The 6,222-nt window shown below is 38.0% G+C and overlaps 1 protein-coding gene across 6 annotated transcripts in view; it reads left to right on the top strand.

Annotated features, from left to right (window-relative positions):
* The first annotated feature begins 503 nt into the window (after window positions 1-503).
* Window positions 504-6,222, top strand: part of PMCA (plasma membrane calcium-transporting ATPase 3) — a 379,691-nt gene continuing 373,972 nt past the window's right edge. For 4 of the 6 annotated variants that reach the window (XM_089649335.1, XM_089649332.1, XM_089649337.1 and 1 more), the window contains exons 1-2: window positions 504-647; window positions 1,119-1,313. The gene's annotated coding sequence lies outside the window, so the exon portion shown is untranslated. The remainder of the gene's footprint in view (window positions 648-1,118; window positions 1,314-6,222) is intronic. The other 2 variants (XM_089649334.1, XM_089649333.1) reach the window with 2 other exon arrangements.

Raw genomic sequence — 6,222 nt, 5'->3', positions numbered from 1 at the left:
AAAAATATCTTTTTCTGAAGATTGCAAATGGAACCGGTTCCACAAATAGCCGGTTCCGACTACAATAACTTTTGTGCTTAGCTCAAGTGAAGAGTAAAATGGTTGAAAGGCTCAAATATGCATTAACGAACAAAAGGGTTCAAATGTGCATTACGAGCATAATCCGATGTCCAGTCATAATCATGTGTTATAGTTATAAAAAATAATAACTATTCCTTTTTCCGAGCTATATGAACACAATTGTCAGATTCCGTAATAAATCAAAACGGATACAGATATAGTAGTCCCAGATCGAGGTCGTACAGAAGATACTAGTATGATGACGTCACGTAAAACCTCTCTCTGGGAATACTACACGATTTGAATGTTTTATTAAGTATCTTGTCAAAGAAAATCAATGGGATCGGATCACGATTCATTTTGAATGTAGGGAATTTATGGGGAAAGTAATCGTAGGGAAAAGGCGGTTTTCGGGCATCACATCACAGGTCACAGGCTAGTTCTAGGTTCTGTAGAGGCGCGCGAGAGGCGGCCGAGTTGTGCCAGTAGCCAGTGGCAGTCGCCAGTCAGTCGTGCCAGTGCCAGAACAAGTGCGATGGTGTAGACTAGTCAGTAGTGTCGTGTGTGAGTGTGTGCGCGCAGACCAGGTATTACAGGATGGGTAATGCGGGCCGGGCCCCTCCCAGGATCAGGATGCCAGGGATGGGCCCGGCCCGCCTGACGGGGCGCGCAGAGGCCGAGGCTGAGAGGGCCAGCCGCCAGCCCGACCTCTGCCGCTCTGCCCAGCGCCGCTATATTTAGCGAGCGGCCTTCCCGACTCCCGTTCCACGTCCACCCGACTCTTCCGACGGACTATTTATATCCCCGCAGTGTCCGTGTCCCTCAGGTAACGCCGGGCGGATCGATACTAGCTCCAGCGCCGTCCCGAGACGTGAACAGCGGATGCAGTATCGAACTTCGGGAGGCGTTTTCTTGTCTGGCGCGAGCTGCTGCAGCCCCGTGGACTCCTGACACTCCCCCCGCCTCCTGCACCTGTCACCACCCTTACGTCCCGTACTCCATCCTCCTGACCAGCAACCCTCGGCTCGACAGTGCCGCTAATCCATATTGTGTTATAGTAGACTCACGTTGTCCGGGACGATGCGAAGGAGGCCTATAATTAGGTCGAGAACTCAACCCGTTGTTTAGATGTTTCAGTTTACGTTACGATGAACCAACTCAGTGCCTCTTGTATTATACGATAGCCTGCTTGGGATTATACTCGGCTCAGGAGGGCTAACCTAGACTATACCAGACAGTGAACGAAGGCTTCGGTGAGTACACACAACCTACCATTCTATCCTCTCTCCATACTTCACATCTACACATCTGCCTACTAGAAGTAACATCACCTATCGCGGCTGGCCTTTACACACGGCCATTCTCACGATCGATAATGCTCGCCCATAGTATGCTATAATTCGCCAAGTTTCAGCTGCTCGCTGTTGGAGAAATGTTGAGTGTTGAATGTTGATCGTGATACTTCCCACAAGATCAATTTTTATTAATCATTACTCAGTTTATTTCCACATTTCATTCATTATTCGCAACTTGCCAACTAATTGTGACCATGTTTCAGCCAACTCTGAACGTTACGAGGTGATCGATTGCGATATTTCATCCGATCCCGCTCTTTATCGCCTTATAATTGCGAAATTATTACGTGCACAGTTTATTTTAAGATTTAAAATTGCTATTACTAAATATTATAAACAAGAAACCATTAATTCAGACGTTGAAAATAATCTTTCATCGCTTAAAATCATCCTTTGCTTTGAGCTGTCAAAAATAGTGCCGTAAGTGTCAGATCGATTATAAAAGTGGTAAAATCCGCGCGTGCAAATCAAACATTTACACCAATTTATACTACTATAACTAAATATATGTTATGTGTTCTGTGAAATGTGCTCTAAATAATTACCAAATGAAATATCATAATCGATAAGTGATTGCGAGTGTAATGTGATAAATAAAATACCATTTTTTTGACATTTCCTTGTCAAAATAGTAGTAAATTTCCGAACAAAATCTATCTGTGTAAATGAAGCATTTACCCCAATTCAAGCTTATATAATATAATCTATGTTTTCTGCTATGAGTTATGAGTTAGTTAAATTGTAATATAAATTATTACAAGATAAAATCAATAAGTCATCGTGAGTGTAATGTGAAAAAAATAAAAACAATTTTTTGACATTTCCTTGTCAAAATAATAGTACATTTCCGAACGAAATCCATGTTGTGTAAAAATTAAAATTTACACGAAAAACTATTTTTTTAACGACATACTTTTAAATGAGTTCTCTAAATTATTACAAGATGAAATAATATTAAAATCGATTAGGTATGTAGTAATTTCGAGTGTAATTTGAAAAATAAAATACCGTTTGACATTTCATTGTCAAAATAGTAGTACATTTACGAACAAAATCCATTCTTGTTAATTACATATTTGCACCAATTCAAACGTATATAATTAAGTCTGTGTTTTCTGTAATGCGTCCTTTAAAGTGTATTTTAAATGAATACAACATTAAATATTAAAATCAATAAAACATAGCGAGTGTAATTTCAAAAATAAAATACGTTTTTTTGAAATTTAGTTGTCAAAATATTCGGCGAATTGTAGTACATTTTCGAACAGGCTGTCATCTGTTCACGCGTTATCGATTTTTTTCCAAAAATGAACGTAATTTTTTTTATAGCGTATTTATTTATGTAACTGAATGACAGGACGCTTCTTTATCATCAATATTATAAATAAACCCTTACGTCTATTTATGCATCTGTTTATTTTTATGTGAATATCCCATAAGAGTACCAATTATCCAGAACTGGTGGGACTATGACATTCTAAGATGTTGAAAAGAACCTACCTGAAAATACAGATCTGGTCATTGAACATTTCTAAAGCCATTTGAAGCAAAGCTTCGATTTTGCATGGTAATCGTTCACCAGGGCAATTCTGAGACCATCTACCATTCGAATTCATCAATTTAAAAAAAAGGGTTCATGCACAGACATAGGAATTAATAGACGAGAAGATAATGGCGAGGGGTAAAATCAACTGTTGAAGAACGAAGGGAGTGAAGCTGACTGTGATTCGTCAATAAATCAATCTGACAGTAAATAGGCATCTCGCATTATAATATCACCATTTACTTCTTAAAAGTAAAATCTGCTTTTGAATGAATAGACATTTTTACATGGGAGCGCAAATTACTCGCCACGTTATGAACAAATTTGCGAAGTCCAAATTCGGCAAAAAAATTCGGTTCTATTTTCAGAGTCGAATATTTCGTTTAAGTATTTAGTTAAGACACTTTTATAAATGTTCATAATTTACTTCCCAGCAACCAACCAGCTTTGTGTTTCGCGTCCAGACGTTTCTCGATGTGATAGTAACAACTGATTCATATTATACGATGTGAATATGCTTAAAATAAAGTAAAATAATGCTTATATATGGAATGTAATACGACAATTGGGTTTATTCTCTTTTTCACATCTATTTTTACAATTTTTCATAGTACAAGTCAACATTTTGCCGTGTTATTTCGTAAAATGACCCGATGATGCCTCGACCATAGTTCGCACAAGAATGATGACGTCACGTTTTCAAATTTCACTTGAGGCCATACGCGAGCACAGCCGGCTCCAATGGAACCGGTATGGGGAGTGGGGATAATACGCATTTAATCACTTAGGGCAGGTCTACTAATATTCATATGTCTATGGGTTTATGATAATTTAACAAAATGAAAGTTGACAATATTTAACAAATAAAAAGTGATTAAAAGCGATAAAAAAATTATCATGTAATCCTAACCTATTTAATATTGTTTTTGCTTCATCACTTTTCGTGACTTTATATCACTATTTAAAGATGTGTTGAACTGTCATTTTGATGAGTTATCCAGTCACTGGTGAAAGGACACAGTTCAGAAACGTTGCTTAAAATAGTTTTAGCCGCGTTTTGTGACCAAATCTGAAGAGCCAGGTACTTCCCAACCTTCATTTCCCTCATCTTCTTCCCCTCCCCACTCCCTTCAGAGTCACAACATACCCACATTGGCGATCCCGCAGTCCGACTAGCTCTGTGCAGTTGGGACTCTTGCAAAGTATTCATATTGTAATATTGTCCTCTCGAGTTCAATCCTTAGCTAGCTAAGTCCCACATCACTGCACAAGCAAAATTTCCCCACTTTAACGATGGTGGTAAGACGAATTCAAATATAGTAACTTTATTTTATCTTTCTTAAAAAAAATTAACTAAAATGTGAGATTTTTTTACACTAGCTCCACACACGAGGCCCTGAAGAAAAAAAATCCCTCAGGGCCTATGTCATCTTTGGGCATGCTGTGTGCAGGGTCTTTTTAGTGAAAGTTCTGGGAAGTAAAATGTATGAGGGGTGGGTGGATGACGGACGAATGAATCCATCACTCCCACTGCGTTGAATGGCGGTGGGTCGGGAGAGTCCGGCTGGAAATGTCAAAAGGTCTCTCTAGACAAACCTCACTCCATGAACGCGGGCACCCCTGCTAATCAACCAAACGTAACGAAACACTTGGGGTGACTTGTGGTAGGAGGGTTGGTTATCCAATAAACAGTTCCCGGGGCGGCGGTACCCATACCCGCCTCCCAAATTATATCAGTATACCGCAATCTATCTCATACAATCTTAATAGCTTTGATACACTGTTTGCACAGTTGATAATCGAAGATGTTATCATTTTAATAACTTTAAATTACCATTTTTGTATCTGTTCTTATCTCAGATTATAATCAGCACGAATTGATCATTTTTTTACAATTAAATTATATCTTTTAACATATGTTCTACATAATACAAACATTATTTATTTGCGGTAAAATGTATACAAGGTCATAAACTTGTGATTATAATAAGATAATGTGTTTGTATAATTATTTTTCAAGGTTGATTTTATTTTTATCCAGTTTCTAAGTGTCGTATTGTGTTGTAGTGTTAAAACTGTTCTGCATACCCCTACGGGAAGAATGAGCACGGTGAGTGATTATGTTTATAACAATGTTATTTATATTCAGGGCCGGCCCTATGCGGGCGCAATTGAAGCAGTCCGCTCCAGGCGCTCAATTGCCAAGGCGCTGATAATACCTAACAGTCTTAATACATAGCCTTATTTTTCATAAAGTCTTAGACACATTACACTATATTGTGCGCGCATGATTTGGGCGTAGCATATTCGTATTATATGATGAAGTGATAACTCAGGACAAGGGGTGAGATCAATTGGGGAACTGCCGCGGAATATCATTTCTTTGTATGGGATCTGTCACTTTGCAGATGACAGCCGCGTAATTACGACGCTCCGTAAATAATTCTTCGTGGTTTTCAAATACACCACGCCCCCACTTAAAACACATCGTATTTTTTAAGTGTGACAGGTCTGTATAGGATTGTATGGATTTATATAAAACGCTTTGAACTTATAGCGTAATCTGTCACGCCCTTAAAAACATTCAGAATATAATTGATTATAGTGATCATCTAACTATGCGTCTTTTTTGGGCGTGTGGTTTGACAAGGGGCGCCAAAATTTTGCCGCTTGGCCCCGGGCCGGCCCTGTTTATATTTGTACTTCCTTATTTATAATATTGCTTCACAAATTTGCTCGTAAATTGTGTAATCTGTTGTCATCAAATGACATTTCCTTACAAAACTCATTCTATCTCCTTTTATATTATAGTCGGACACATAATATAAACAGATTTAGAAAGAGAGAACACCAAGCTTTCTCTTTGCATATAAAAGTTTACCATAGATGCTCCCGTATAATTTGAAATAATTAATATAAAACAGAAGACTGCCAAACAGTTCACTCGGTCATGGTTTGCAATTATTTTAATTATGATTTGTACATAAAGCGTAAAAAAATATGAAGTGACAGTAACCTTTATAATATTATGTTTTTTATAATTAAATGTCTTTTTTAATTACGTATAACGTGGTAAATAATGTTTCCAAGAAAAAAAACCATCGGTAATGGATTTAAAAAAATCATTGCCAAATGGGGAGTTAATTAGTCAACGAGGTCTTTTTTTCACAACTTGGCCCGAACAGATTCAACTCACCACTTATACGACTGCTTTCATTTCTGAGAGCTTCGTTAGTACAACTCTGTTCGTTAATAAGCCAGTAA

The sequence above is a fragment of the Hesperophylax consimilis genome, chromosome 29, assembly GCF_061612785.1.
Source record: "Hesperophylax consimilis isolate HC1 chromosome 29, BYU_Hcon_1.0, whole genome shotgun sequence".
Classification (NCBI taxonomy): domain Eukaryota; kingdom Metazoa; phylum Arthropoda; class Insecta; order Trichoptera; family Limnephilidae; genus Hesperophylax; species Hesperophylax consimilis.
Note: the sequence above shows the minus strand (reverse complement) of the source record. Positions and strands in the feature narration are given on the sequence as shown.